Here is a 17,171-nt window from a genome sequence, read left to right on the forward strand (position 1 = left end):
GCCGCGTCTCTGCTCTCCTCTCCGCCCCGATCCAGACGCGAATTCGCGGGAACGCGCGCACGGCATGCTGGGTCGCGGGCGCGCGCGAACGTGCACACGCGCGCACACGCACCGACTCACACGCACAAGGCGCGTGCGTGTGAGTGTGTCAGCGCGCGTGTGTGCGGGGGCGCGTGTGTGTGGGTGTGTGTGTGGGTGAGTGTGTGTGTGGGTGAGTGTGTGTGTGGGTGAGTGTGTGTGTGTCAGTGCGCCGCCACGTGGGGTCACAACAGCGGCGCGCGCTTTTGGATATGTGTGCGTCTGGACGTGTGTGTGTGCGTCTGGACGTGTGTGTGTGCGTCTGGACGTGTGTGTGTGCGTCTGGACGTGTGTGTGTGCGTCTGGACGTGTGTGTGTGCGTCTGGACGTGTGCGGGTGTAAATGCCTGGTGTGCGGTGTGGGTCAACACCAGCTCTAGGGAGACAAAGACGGCCGAGTGTGGGATCTCGCCACACCACCCCGCTAATAGCATTTCCCCCCAACAGCCTGGTTAAAGGTGACATGGGAGCTCCGGATATGTGGGTCATTGTCCACCCCAGCCCCTAGATCGACTCACCCTTAAAGGAGTACCTGGTACCGGGTGTAAACATCAGCACTGGGGATACAAAGGCGGCGCGGGCGTGCCTCTGGCTCCAACATCAACTCGTGAGCCTGTCATGGATTCTTAATAGGTGCTCACTAACAACAGTCCTTCCCGTGTTAAGTCTGCCAATATGATATACCGGAAGATCTCTGCATGTGTGTGTGTGGTAAGAGAGTCGATTAAGATGAATGCGGAATCAAGATGTTAAACTATTATGGATATCCTGCCTGACCCCTATCAGATGGTGGTGTGCATACAGTCCTCGAAACAGTGACCCTTTGGTCGTTATATGGAAAACATTACTCCGTCATAGGAATGTGGAATGAGCGCCGCCCTGTCGTTTGATCTCTAACCTGTTCACGTGTATGTGTATAACCATACCTACGCACCTTGTGTTGTGAATGCAGTCGCCCAATGTGTAAAGTGGATTGACATGTACAGTATATAACAGTATACATGTTGATATATATGCTATGTGTAACGTTATGACCTATAGGTGAACACATGTTAAACATTGTAATACATATGACGTGTGCATGCCCGTATTTCGTGTCCATGTATAACGCTCAATCGATAATCTATACAATACTGTCAATAATCAATACATTATATCGACATGCACGTAACCCTATAGTCTATCCAGTCTTTATATAACAGACTGGATATTCTGTCTGACATGCTTATAGATGTACATCATATAACTTTATGGGATACACATAACCCCATAGACAACCCTCTGCACATGCTTACGTTGTGCATTAACTAACGGAGGCAATGACGGATCGATCATCTCTCTACGTGGCATCACAGCTGTCAAATATCAATACGAGAGCGCCAGCACACGACGACTGTGCAAGCGAGACCGAGAGAGATGGACGCACAGTGCATAACCACCGTAGAGACTGGACGTGTACAAGCAGGCTGGTGATTGCAGCAAGGCGTAATATACACACCGACGAGTGTACACACTTCATGAGTGACAAGTGGCGTGTACATACTATACAGGACACGCGTCTATAGAGCCCCTTTAATACATAACCCATGCAGGAATTAATATGTAAATCTATAGCCCCGTGTATGTTGTATACGCGGAAGTCGGTGAGTTGCAATACACTAAAGTGTATCATTACATAAACACTTGCCTTTGCGGTGCATGTATGTATGTGATTTTTGTTAATTCTAAACGGGCACTCTGTTTGCAGGAGCTGACCATTATGTATACATTCAATTGTCATTGCATTGTATTGAAACGCTCGAACACAATACCAAATGCAAAAAAAAAGAAAAAACATCAAACTCTACGAATTTACATTGTCAAGATAATTATTCGCACATCTAATATTAATGTTAACTGCACGATGGGCGTTCACCTGGCTAAACGCACGAATCATCTCGATCAGGCAGTCGGTGGATTCGTTTAGAACCTGTCGTGTACACATACATGCACATGCGGAGACGAGACACGTGTACACGTGTGCACACGCGTGCGCGCACACGTGGCTTGGCGTGCGCTGGAACGAAAAAAGGACGCCAGGCTCAGTGCGTGTAATTACCACTCCAATTAGTTGGGGATTTCAATCCCATTAACGGTCATAACGGGATTTGAGACTGGGTAATTGATAGTGTTCGGTTTAGGGGGTAGTGTCAGTAACAGGGTTAGGGGGTGCGCTTCGTAGGGGGAGTGGAATTATATAAATATTGTTTAGAAGGTGGGGGGGGGGGTGAAACTCGAACGCTGCGCTTATTGCAGTTGCACCCCCCCCCCCCCCAATGTTCTGAGCGTTTCGGTAAGCGGCCGTCTGTGGTGCCGGGAGCCCCTCACCCACGGGCCGGCAGAAGCAGCTGGAGAGCGAGCGAGGAGGGTCCGTCCCGTTCCGCGCGCACTGCGATGTCGAGAACGACCGCTGCCCTGCACGCGTTTACCCAGCCGGGGCTCGACAAGCGACAGCCACGCGCCACTCGACGCTTTTTATCTCGGTCCGAAACAAAAAGAACGGGCGCACGCGGGAGCCCAAGTCGCGTCGCTTTTGTTCCCCCGTTGGACGCGAACGAAAACAGAACGAATACTCGCGAGCGAGCCGCGGAAACGCTCCCCAAGGGCGACGTTGAGCCACGAATAATTAGCGCAGTGCCGAGCCGGGTCGGTCCGGACGGCCACCTTCACCGATATCGCACGATACCGTGACGCGTGTTCGCGACACACACACATACACACGCATGCACTGCAGCCCCACAATAGCGAACCGCGGGGACCCCCCGCGTGGAGCGCGCTGACGTCACCGCGCGCGGTGAGGATGAGTGGAGGAGTCGCGTGGTGAGGATGAGTGGTGAGGATGAGTGGAGGAGTCGCGTGGTGAGGATGAGTGGTGAGGGAGGAGTCGCGTGGTGAGGATGAGTGGTGAGGATGAGTGCAGGAGTCGCGTGGTGAGGATGAGTGGTGAGGATGAGTGGAGGAGTCGCGTGGTGAGGATGAGTGGTGAGGAGGAGTGGAGGAGTCGCGTGGTGAGGATGAGTGGTGAGGATGAGTGGAGGAGTCGCGTGGTGAGCGGGAGCGCATGAGGGGTTTCACCGCCACGAGGGGCTGCTGCTACTGCTGCTCCTGCTGCTGGTGGTTGATGATGATGCTCCAGTGCTAACTCTTAACCCCCAGAACCAACCAAGCACCACCACCACGTTCAACATTACTCCCGATTAACACGCACCATCATTTTAATCGCCCAATATGCGGCCAGATGGCAGTGCAGTCATGGATTCTTGAATCTGTCTGTGCGGAGCTGTGAGTGCTTCCCCGCCTTCGTACGCATGGTGGGCAGGCTTGTCTCTTCCGCTTGCTTCCACACGAATCCAAACTCTCGTGAATGGGATTGGCCAAACATCCCAATGTGGCAGGACCCTCCTGAAAAGGAGCTTTGAGTCTCAATGAGTTTCTCCTGGGTCAAGGGCATTGCTATTTCAACCGGCGTGCGGACACCACACGCACTCGTCAAGCGTCACGCATATGTTCTGTATTAGTGTGGAGGGTAATGCATGCAATGGCCATTGGCTGAGAACACTCAGCATATTTCTCTTTTCAGAATCACAATCATTTCTGATGGAGGAATCCGATAAGAGCTATAAACCTTTTTTCACAGATGTCCAGTAGGGGCGGGTCAGAAAGTTACAACAAACAACACAAAAACACGATAGGAGTGCTAAGTAATGGAAAACAAATCACTTTTTTAAAAAATCTAAAATTAAGTATTTATATTCATTTTACCAGGTAAAGCCCACTGAGCTGTCGGCTTCCTTGTCAGAAGCGACCTGGCCCGCAAATGAAAGCTGAACGAAGTTGCTTATCGTCTGTATCGTCTGGCAATGTATAGCAGCCAAATAATCCAACTCGCCCTCCACGCCCGTTTCATCACAAGCGCTCACGCCTCGAATCGTCGCCTAGACTGTAGCGACTGCTCTCGGGGTGGACTGCATGTTGCAGTACTACGCAGCCCCAGCAGGCACGCCGTGTTCCACCACCACCACGAGCGAATGCAGTATACACAATGAACGATAGGCTGCTGCTGCTGCTGCCGCCACGCAGCACCGCGAGCCCCTCTGAGCCAAGGGTTTGCTGGTTGTGCTGGGAGCAGTGCTGTTTGTGTGCGTACGCACAGGGTACGGGATGGCAGAAGTCGCTCACGGACAACGCCAGTGACGATTATCTGAACCCGGTCATGGGCGACCCCGAGGTCGACTCATCCTCTTCCAGCGTTCATACGTGCTCGCTAACAGCACTTGCCCCAATAATCTGTTGAGGGCTATACGGGGGATCTTTGTCTTTGTTGTGGTGGGGCTGTGAGCAGTGGCGTGTGTGTGTTAGTTCTCGCGCTGTGTGTCCGTGTGTTGATCGTGGTGGTAGGAGATGGCCTGTGAGTCTGCTCAGACTATAAGTAGCTGCACGGGCTGGATAGTAAAGCACCATTACCATCAATAGCCACAGCCCCGAATTCCATCACTCACACCAATACTCATCCTAACGTCACCACTAACTCTATCCTAACCCAATCGCTAACTCTTACACTAATCTTCACCCATACCTCTGCCGCTAACCCTACCACTAACCGTACCACTCATAATTACCCTATCACTAACTCCATCACTCGCACAAACCTACCCACTAACCCCTAGCACGCTAACTTGACCACAAATACTAACGCACAGAGTACAAAACACGTGCTGTATAAAGCACGTGTGAGTGTACTGTAGTGGGTGTACTGTAGTGAGTGTACTGCAGTGAGTGTAGTGCGCGTAGACTGCGGGGTGACTGCGCGCCGTGGGCGCGTGGAGCCGGCGCCGCGAGCAGCATCGCTCCGAGTCCACAGCCGCCTGGGCCTACGGGGGGGGGGGCACGGGGGGGGGGGGCACGGGGGGGGGGGGGCACGGGGGGGGGTACGGGGGGGGGGGGCACGGTGGGGGGGGGGACACGTGGGGGGGGGGGGACACGTGGGGGGGGGGGGACACGTGGGGGGGGGGGACGTGGGGGGGGGGGACGTGGGGGGGGACACTGAGGGGGTGGGACACGTGGGGGGGGGGGGGTGGGACACGTGGGGGGGGGGGGCACGGAGGGGGGAACACGGTGGGGGGAATACGCGAAGAGAGGCACGGAAAGAGGAGAAGACAGACACGGAGACAGACGCGGAGCGACAGTGGCCAGTGGAGACAGAGAGGGAGACGGAGAGACTCGTGGAGGTGGAGGGAGACGGGGGGGGGAGACAGCGCGCGACAGAGACGTGTGGAGAGAGAGAAGAGGACACGGAACCAGGGTTAGACACGGAGAGAGAAAGCGACGCGCAGACAGACAGGGAGAGAAACACGAAGACAGACACGGATGAGCGGGGAGACAGGGAGGAGATAGATACAGTGCAGATATAGGCGGGATGAGTAGAGACGCATCGCTGTGTAGGAGAGATATATTCAGAGAGAGGAGAGATAGACAAGAGTGGAGACACGCACAGAGGGGAGAGAGATACACAGAGACGAGAGAGTGAGTTAAACACTGATTCAGAGAGATGGCCGAAAGGGAGAGGGAATAGTAAATGAGCCGGCGGCCACTTGGGGGGAGTACTGCCCACACACAGCCCGAGCTGCAGCACTCTAGCTACATAGCTACAGCTACACACTACACTACACACTACGTACTAACACTAAGTCAATCCGTATACACTACAGCTTACTAGACACAGCTAACACTACTCGTACTACATAGAACAGCTACAGCTACTACTCGTACACTAAGTGTCACTACACTACCACTACACTAGTATCTACACTACAAGCTACTAGCTACTACGACTATAATTACTACAACTATACCACTACACTCACGTTCTAGTATAGGTGCACTACACAAGTACAGCTACTAGACTATACACTACACATGACATGTATACGACTAGTCACACTACACTCTACACTAGTACACGTACACACTGATACACTACACTACACACTACACTACACACTAGCTCATCACTAGACACACTACTCTAGTACATCTACACTACGACACTCCACTACACACTACGTCTATACGACTACACTGACCACTACTCTACACACTATCACTACACACTAGTATCACTACACTACACACGTACACTACACACCTACACTACACGATACACTACACTACACACTACAGCTACATCACTACACTACACACTACACACTACACTATAAACTACTATACACTGCACTATACGTACACACTATCACTACACTACTACACTACACACTCACTACACACTACACTATACACTACACTATACACTACACTATACACTACACACTGCACTACACACTACACTACACACTATACTACACACTACACACTACACTACACACTACACTATACACTACACACTACACTACACACTACACACTACACTATACACTACACACTACACTACACACTACACTATACACTACACACTACACTACACACTACACTATACACTACACACTACACTACACACTACACTATACACTGCACTATACACTACACTACACACTACACTATACACTACACTACACACTACACTGTACTACACTACACACTACACTACACTACACACTACACTATACACTACACTACACACTACACTGTACTACACTACACACTACACTACACACTACACACTACACTACACACTACACTATACACTACACACTACACTACACACTACACTACACACTACACTGTACTACACTACACACCACACTATACACTACACTATACACTACACTATACACTACACTACATTATACACTACACTATACACTACACTACACACTACACTATACACTACACACTACACTATACACTACACACTATACACTATACACTACACACTACACTATACACTACACACTACACTACACACTACACTATACACTACACTATACACTACACACTACACTACACTATACACTACACTATACACTACACTACACACTACACTACACTGCACACTACACTACACTATACACTACACACTACACTATATACTACACTACACACTACACTACACACTACACTACACACTACACTATACACTACACTACACACTACACTACATACTACACACTACACTATACACTACACTACACACTGAACTACACGCTACACTCTACACTACACTATACACTACACACTACACTGTACTACACTACACACTGAACTACACGCTACACTATACACTACACTGTACTACACTACACACTGAACTACACGCTACACTCTACACTACACTATACACTACACTACACACTACACTACGCTACACAATGCACTACACACTACGCTATACACTACACTACACACTACGCTACACACTACACTACACACTGCACTACACACTACACTACACACTGCACTACACACTACGATACACACTACACTGCACTACACACTACACTACACACTACACTACACACTACACTACACACTACACTATACACTGCACACTGCACTATACTATACTCATCAAAACTGACGAGGATATCATCAGGAGATAGTACCATGACCTTGACCATAGAGACTAATTGGGTAGAATTGAGTAATGCCGAAGAGTTCTTGCCTGTGAAGGAAAGCAGAGTATCTGATAGAAACCGGGCCAGTTTGTATGTTGGAGAGTTGATCGTCGACACGATGGGTCGTAGCGGGGTGCCTTCTTTATGGATCTTGGGAAGACCATAGAGTCTGGGAGGTCTTGCCGCCGATAGTTTTAGAGAGGGACGTTTGGTTGGTTCGATTAGGGAAGTCGAACTCGTGATGATTTTGTTAGTTTTTGTCGTTAAGCTGTTAGTAGGATCGTTTTTAATTTTGGAGTAACTCCCATCATTAAGTAACTCTGCAGCCATAGCTGGCTACATGAGTCACTCCACAACAGTAGGAGCATCAGTCGGAGTATCAACATTTTTCAATGCACCTTTAAGATCAGCACACTAAATCAAAACACAGATTATACTTTGCAGCGATCATCCGGAGCGAAACATTGTATTTTAGGCCACTAAATTGCAGTGGCAGCTAGGGGTGTACAACTCCTCTAGAGCAGTTTTGAGTAAAGATCTCATAGGTAGTGAATCAAGTTGCAGTTAATTGGCAATAGCATTCCAGACCCTGGGGGCATCAATAGCAAAGGCCCTTCCTCCGGTATTTGTACGGCAATAGGGAATGTGAAGCTGGTAAATGAGCGAAGACCTTAGGTCAAATTTGTTCTTTGAAACAGAGAGGAGATCCAGTAGGTAATCTGCAGATTTTTTTGTAAGTACATCGTGAATATATAAGATCTGATGCACAAGCCGTCGAACATTGAGAGATGTTAAGTTTGACCCAATGTAGAGATCACAGTGGTGAGTCCTATATGGGCAGTTCAATGCAAATCTTAAGGCCGAGTGATACATTGAGTCAAGCTTCTTCAGTACAGTACTTGGGGCTGATTTATACACGATGTCACAGTAATCAAGTAGAGGCAGTATGGTAGCTTTTATCAATTCCAAACGGAACATAGGGGGGAAGCAGTGCTTGTGTCGATACACAAAACCAATTTTTATTTTTGTCTTTTTACCAATATAATCAATGTGATATTCAAATTTCAGTTTTGAATCAAGAATGACCCCAAGATACTTATAGATCTTGACTTGCTCTATTTGATAATTATTTAAGGAATGTAATTGGGGAAAAATAACTTCCTGCTTTAGTCCTGGTGAGAAGCATAGCACCTTGGTTTTGGAGGTATTCGGGACTAGTTTAAGAGCAACTAGCTGATGTTGTAGTTTGTTGAATTCACCCTGGAACTACACACTACACTATACACTACACACTACACTATACTATACACTACACACTACACACCACACTACACAGTACACTACACATCACACTACACTGCACTACACACTGCACTACACACTATACACTACACTACTATACACTACACTATACAATACACTACACACTGCACTACACACTACACACTGCACTATACACTACACACTACACTATACACTACACTACTACACTACACTATACACTACACACTACACTACACACTACACTACACACTGCACTACACTACACACTGCACTACACTAGACACTGCACTACACACTGCACTACACTAGACACTGCACTACACTACACTACACACTACACTACACACTACAATACACTGCACTACACTACACACAACACACACTACACTACACACTACACGACATTACACACTACACTACACACTCCACTACACACTGCACTACACACTGCACTACACATTACACACATTACACTACACACTGCACTACACACTGCACTACACTACACACTACACTGCACTACACACTGCACTACATACTGCACTACACACTGCACTACACACCACACTACACTATACACTACACATCACACTACACTACACACTGCACTACACACTACACTATACACTACACTACTATACACTACACTATACACTACACAATACACTACACTACACACTACACTACACACTGCACTACACACTACACTACACACTGCACTATACACTACACCCTACACTATACACTACACTATACACTACACACTACACTACACACTGCACTACACTACACACTGCACTACACTAGACACTGCACTACACTAGACACTGCACTACACTAGACACTGCACTACACTACACACTACACTATACACTACACTACACACTACACTACACACTACAATACACTGCACTACACTACACACAACACACACTACACTACACACTACACGACATTACACACTACACTACACACTCCACTACACACTGCACTACACACTACACTACACACTGCACTACACACTACACTACACACTGCACTATACACTACACACTACACACTACACTACACACTGCACTACACTACACACTGCACTACACTAGACACTGCACTACACTACACACTGCACTACACTGCACACTGCACTACACTAGACACTGCACTACACTAGACACTGCACTACACTACACACTACACTACACACTACAATACACTGCACTACACTACACACAACACACACTACACTACACACTACACGACATTACACTCTACACTACACACTCCACTACACACTGCACTACACACTACACTACACACTGCACTACACATTACACACATTACACTACACACTGCACTACACACTGCACTACACTACACACTACACTGCACTACACACTGCACTACACACTGCACTACACACTGCACTACACTATACACTACACATCACACTACACTACACACTGCACTACACACTACACTATACACTACACTACTATACACTACACTATACACTACACACTACACTACACACTGCACTACACACTACACTACACACTGCACTATACACTACACACTACACTATACACTACACTACTACACTACACTATACACTACACACCACACTACACTACACACTACACTACACACTGCACTACACTAGACACTGCACTACACTAGACACTGCACTACACTAGACACTGCACTACACTACACACTGCACTACACTGCACACTGCACTACACTAGACACTGCACTACACACTGCACTAGACACTGCACTACACTACGCACTACACTATACACTACACTGCACACTACAATACACACTGCATTACACTACACACTACACACACTACACTACACGACATTACACACTACACTACACTCTCCAACTACACACTGCACTACACACTACACTACACACTGCACTACACACTACACTACACACTGCACTACACACTACACTACACACTGCACTACACTACACACTGCACTATACACTACACACTACACTATACACTACACTACTACACTATACACTACACACTACACTACACACTGCACTACACTACACACTGCACTACACTAGACACTGCACTACACTAGACACTGCACTACACTACACACTGCACACTGCACTACACTAGACACTGCACTACACTAGACACTGCACTACACTACACACTACACTATACACTACACACTACACTACACACTACAATACACTGCACTACACTACACACAACACACACTACACTACACACTACACGACATTACACACTACACTACACACTCCACTACACACTGCACTACACACTACACTACACACTGCACTACACATTACACACATTACACTACACACTGCACTACACACTGCACTACACTACACTACACACTACACTGCACTACACACTGCACTACACACTGCACTACACTATACACTACACATCACACTACACTACACACTGCACTACACACTACACTATACACTACACTACTATACACTACACTATACACTACACTACACACTACACTACACACTGCACTACACACTACACACTACACTATGCACTACACTACTACACTACACTATACACTACACACCACACTACACTACACACTACACTACACACTGCACTACACACTGCACTACACTAGACACTGCACTACACTAGACACTGCACTACACTACACACTGCACTACACTGCACACTGCACTACACTAGACACTGCACTACACACTGCACTACACTAGACACTGCACTACACTACACTATACACTACACACTACACTACACACTACAATACACTGCACTACACTACACACTACACACACTACACGACATTACACACTACACTACACTCTCCAACTACACACTGCACTACACACTACACTACACACTGCACTACACACTACACTACACACTGCACTACACACTACACTACACACTGCACTACACACTACACACATTACACGACACACTGCACTACACACTGCACTATACTACACTACACACTACACTGCACTACACACTACACACCGCACTACACACTGCACTACACTACACACTACACTGCACTACACACTACACACGGCACTACACTACCCACTACACACGACACTACACTACACACTACACACTGCACTACACTACACACTACACGACACTACACACTGCACTACACACTGCACTACACTACACACTACACGACACTACACACTGCACTACACTAAACACTGCACTACACGCTGCACTACACACTACACTACACACTACACTACACACTGCACTGTACTCTCTCTCTTGTTCGTCCGTCATAGTTGATGATGACCATGGCACGTTTGTCATTTTGTTGGGTTTTGCTGAGCGCGCAGATGGCTGAACAGGCCACTACGAGCCCGGCATTCTCTGTGGCACACTGGACAGGTCAGGGAGGATGTAGAGCTCTGAGGTGCAGCCACAAGTCCTTCCTTGGTAGATTTGCACTGCTGCCTCTTCAAGATGGCACAGGAGCTTCTCCTACTCTCACAGACGACTGCACCGTCCTGGACTTTTCTTCTCCAGGCAGGTCGGTCCTGTGCTAGGGGTTCCCAGCTTTTTAGGTCGAATCCAAAGCTCTTCAAGGAAGCTTTAAGGGTGTCCTCGTTTCGCTTTTTGGGGCCAGCTTGTGCTCGCTTGCCATTCTTCAGCTCGCCGAAGAAGACTTGTTTTGGAAGTCTCGCGCAGGGCATTCTGGTCACGTGGCCAGTCCATCTAAGCTGTTCCTTTGCAAGCAAGGTGTAGATGCTGGGGATATTGGCCTTGCTGAGGACTTCCGTGTCAGGGATTCTGTCTTGCCACTTGATCCTCAGCAGTTTCCTCAGACAGCTCAAGTGGAGATGATTCAATTCCTTGGCATGGCGCTGGTAAACTGTCCAGGCTTGGCACCCATACAGAAGAGTTGGTAAGACAACAGCCTGGTAGACCTTCAGTTTTGTCTCCTGCTTGATGCCAGTCCTTTCCCATACCCAGTCACGTAGACGTCCAAAGGCTGCACTGGCCTTGACAATACTGATGTCAACCTCATCATCTATGTGCACAGCACGAGACAGAGTACTACCAAGGTAAGTTAACTTGTCAACGGCTGAAAGCTTTTGCCCATTCACAAAGATGGTGGGCTCAGTGTAGGGTTTCCCAGGAGCAGGTTGGTATAGGACTTCAGTCTTCTTTGTGCTGATGTTAGGCCGAAGTTGTTACAAGCTGAGGAGAAGTGGTCCATATTGTCCTGTAGATCTTTATTTGAGCCAGCAGCCAGAGCACAGTCATCAGCAAACAAAAGTTATCTAACAGTGACTTCCTCCACTCTAGTTTTGGCTTGCATCCTCCGCAGATTGAATAGCCCACCGTCAAAACGGTAGATTAAGCTAATCCCAGTGTTCTGGAATGAGTCTTGCAGCATGGCAGAAGACACCATGCTGAAGAGCGTTGGCGCTAGAACGCAGCCTTGTTTCACCCCGTTTGTGATTGGGAACGGATCAGAGAGTTCTTGCTGGTCTCTGACGCTGGCCATCATACCATCATGGAGATTGCGCACAATGCCAATGAACTTGTCTGGACACCCATACCTGGCCATGATTTTCCATAGGCCCTCCCGGCTGACTGTGTCGAATACTTTTGTTAGATCAACGAATAGATCAACATTTTGTTCTTGCCATTTCTCCTGTAGCTGCCGGGCAGTAAATACCATGCCAGTGGTTCCGCGGTCTTTTCTGAAACCACACTGACTCTCAGGTAGGAGACCCTGGTCTAGGTGGACAATTAGGCGGTTCAGAAGGATTCTTGCCAATATTTTGCCAGCGATTGATAGTATAGAGATGCCTCTATGGTTGTCGCAGGCCTGCCGATTGCCTTTCCTCTTACAATACACACTGCACTACACACACTACACTACACGCATCTCCATCACCTATCGCCTTGTCCCGAGCCTCTTATCGGTCGACTCAGCCGCTAGCGAGTGAATGAGTAGTTGGCGAGGTGGCGGTGTGGCTCGTACACGCGTGGGGTCGTCCACGCGGCCTGCCCCAAGCCCCCCCCCCGCCCACCTGTGCTTAGTAACAACAACCACGACGGCGCTGCCGTGTGTGGGGTGAGCGGCACTGCTCTCCCGTTGGCTGCACTGGGCAGTGAGTGACACGCGCGCGGATCGGGTGAAGTGAGAACGACTTCAGAGCCGGAGACCCGCGAACGCGCCGCGCCTGCCCAGGGGCATTGAGCGATGGGAGAGCGATGGGAGAGCGATGGGGGAGCGATGGGAGAGCGATGGAAGAGCGGTGGGAGAGCGATGGGAGAGCGATGGGAGAGCGGTGGGAGAGCGATGGGAGAGCGATGGGGGAGCGATGTGAGAGCGATGGAAGAGCGGTGTGAGAGCGATGGGAGAGCGATGGGGGAGCGATGGGAGAGCGATGGGAGAGCGGTGGGAGAGCGATGGGAGAGCGATGCGGGAGCGATGGGGAGAGCGATGGGAGAGCGATGGGGGAGCGATGGGAGAGAGATGGGAGATGATGGCTCTCGGAGCAACCGCTTGCTCCAACCTAAACGAGAACCAAGGAGGAGGTCGCGTAGAAACACAACACAGACGGCGTGGCAGTACCACAGCGAACGCGGAGGTTGTGCGGGGAGAGGGGGGGCACTGCCCCCCAGCTTGTGTGGTGGCGAGGACGACAGAGAACAATCGCTTCTAGCGCCATGCGCCCTCACCCCCCCCCCCCCAAATCCCTGTTGGCAGGTGGACGAAAACAGACTCAATGTTAACAGGAAAACTTACATGATAGTATATTGGGGTCATCCTGGATTCAAAACTAAAATTTGAAGATCACATTGATTATATTGGTAAAAAGACAAAAAGTAAAATTGGTTTTCTGTATCGACACAAGCACTGCTTCCCCCCTATGCTTCGTTTGGAATTGATAAAAGCTACCATACTGCCTCTACTTGATTACTGTGACATCGTATACAAATCAGCCCCAAGCACTGTACTGAAGAAGCTTGACTCAATTTATCACTCGGCCTTAAAATTTGCATTGAACTGCCCATATAGGACTCACCACTGTGATCTCTACATTGGGTCAAACTCAACATCTCTGAATGTTCGACGGCTTGTGCACCAGATCTTATTTATTCACGATATACTTACAAAAACATCCGCAGACTACCTGCTGGATCTCCTCTCTGATTCGAAGAACAAATGTGACCTAAGGTCTTCGCTCATTTACCAGCTTCACATTCCTTATTGCCGTACAAATACTGGAGGAAGGGCCTTTGCTATTGATGCCCCCAGGGTCTGGAATGCAATTGCCAATAAACTGCAACTTGAGTCACTACCTATGAGATCTTCACTCAAAACTGCTCTAGAGGAGTTGTACACCCATAGCTGCCACTGCTATTCAGTGGCCTAAAATCAAATGTATTCGTTCCGGATGACTGCTGCAACGTATGATCTTGTATTTTGATTTAGTGTGCTGATCTTTAAAGGTGCATTTAAAAAAAATTGATACTCCTACTGATGCTCCTGCTGTTGTGGAGTGACTCATGCAGCCAGCTATGGCTGCAGGGTTTCGTGGTACATGTTGTTTTCGTCGTTTATTGTGAAAATTCGGTCACAGTTCCTATGATCACTGTTACATTGCTTATGGCTTTATTTTGGTGATTTCGAAAAGATTTTTGGTTTGGCCATGTTTGTTTGTTGTAGTACGGAGTTAGAATGATCGCTTTAATCTAAGTTGTCTTGTGGTTGTTGTTGTTTGACTTGCATCCCACTGGGATTTTTGCACAGCGTTGGTGTGCGGTGCTTTTTTCTGGAAGACTTAGCAGTTTTTTCCTGGATTTTTCTGTTTGCGCATAGTCACTTTAAGATGTTTTCTTGTTCATGTTTTTGTTTGTTGCGGTTGCACCCGATTCAAGAGCCGAATGGCTCACAGGGCTATACCTAATAAATGAAACTGAGCATATCATTTTGCAGTAACCTATAAAGGGAGGATGTCAGGAAAAGGTTTTTTTGTTGCATTCTATGGTACATTTATAATGTAACTATCTTAATTGCCCGTCCTTGGACAGAAGCTGTAATATTTACGAAAAAAATTAGCAGAGAGTATTATTGTATCTTGTGTAAATTTAATGACTGTGAATATTGCACAAAACTATGTCATCAAACACTTCACTGCATTTCACTGTAGCACTGTATATAACTGACCTTCAATTTGTTCAAATTCACTGCTCTGATCATTCATTCTCTTCTGCTTTTGGTCGCTGGGGTTGTAATAAATTGGAATTCGATACATCTGGAAAATCACCGAGAAATATCTATTTTACCAGAATGTGTCAAGTGCTGAAGAAATAAAGACACCAAATCCACTTTGTTGCTGCGTATAATTATTTATTAGATTAACTTTCAATAAATAAACGTCACACTTATTAATGACGGGGGGTGCGGCAGGTGGAGAGACGTCACGCGCGTTACACACAAAGACATTCTTGGCTCATTATAGTAATGCTGATTAAATTAGTTAGAGCGCATGGCACAGTGGCGAGCCGCTGTATCCAAGGGGAATCTAACTCAGGTACTCATTGTTCAATGCGACCCACCTCGGGCCGTCCCCTTCGGCGACAGCTCCTTCACACCGATTCATTCACACGCCACATCCTGTGCACCCTCCTGCCCCCACTTGTAGGGTGGTGGCGCCTCCTGTAGTTGCGGCCGTGTAATGGCACTCGAAGACGAAGACGTCACGTTCTTTGGTGTTTTATTCACTTTATTATTTTATTATTTTTCTTCTATCTACGTGACTTTACCGAAATAACGAAATAATATGAATTCCTGCAGTCACGAAAGTTTTAAGTCAAAATTTAAAGACGTCACGGATAGCCTCAAACAGACTTGGAGCAATTCTAGATTTGAAGCTTTCGTGACTGCAAGGATTCATACTCTTAGGTTTTTTCGGTAAAGTCACGTAGGTAAAAAAAATTACAATTACTAAAAGTAATAATAGAAATAAAATAAAATAATAAATCACGACGTTTCGGAGGCAACACAAGTCTCCGTCATCAGGTGGGACAGTCACAGCTAAAATTACTGCATCAAGTGAGGCAAAATTCCAAGAGAAAAGCCCTTCAAATTAAATACAAGTTAAGGGGGGAGGGGCTTATCTGAATGTGGTAACCAGG

The sequence above is a fragment of the Lampetra fluviatilis genome, chromosome 35 (genome assembly GCF_964198595.1).
Source record: "Lampetra fluviatilis chromosome 35, kcLamFluv1.1, whole genome shotgun sequence".
Classification (NCBI taxonomy): Eukaryota; Metazoa; Chordata; class Hyperoartia; order Petromyzontiformes; family Petromyzontidae; genus Lampetra; species Lampetra fluviatilis.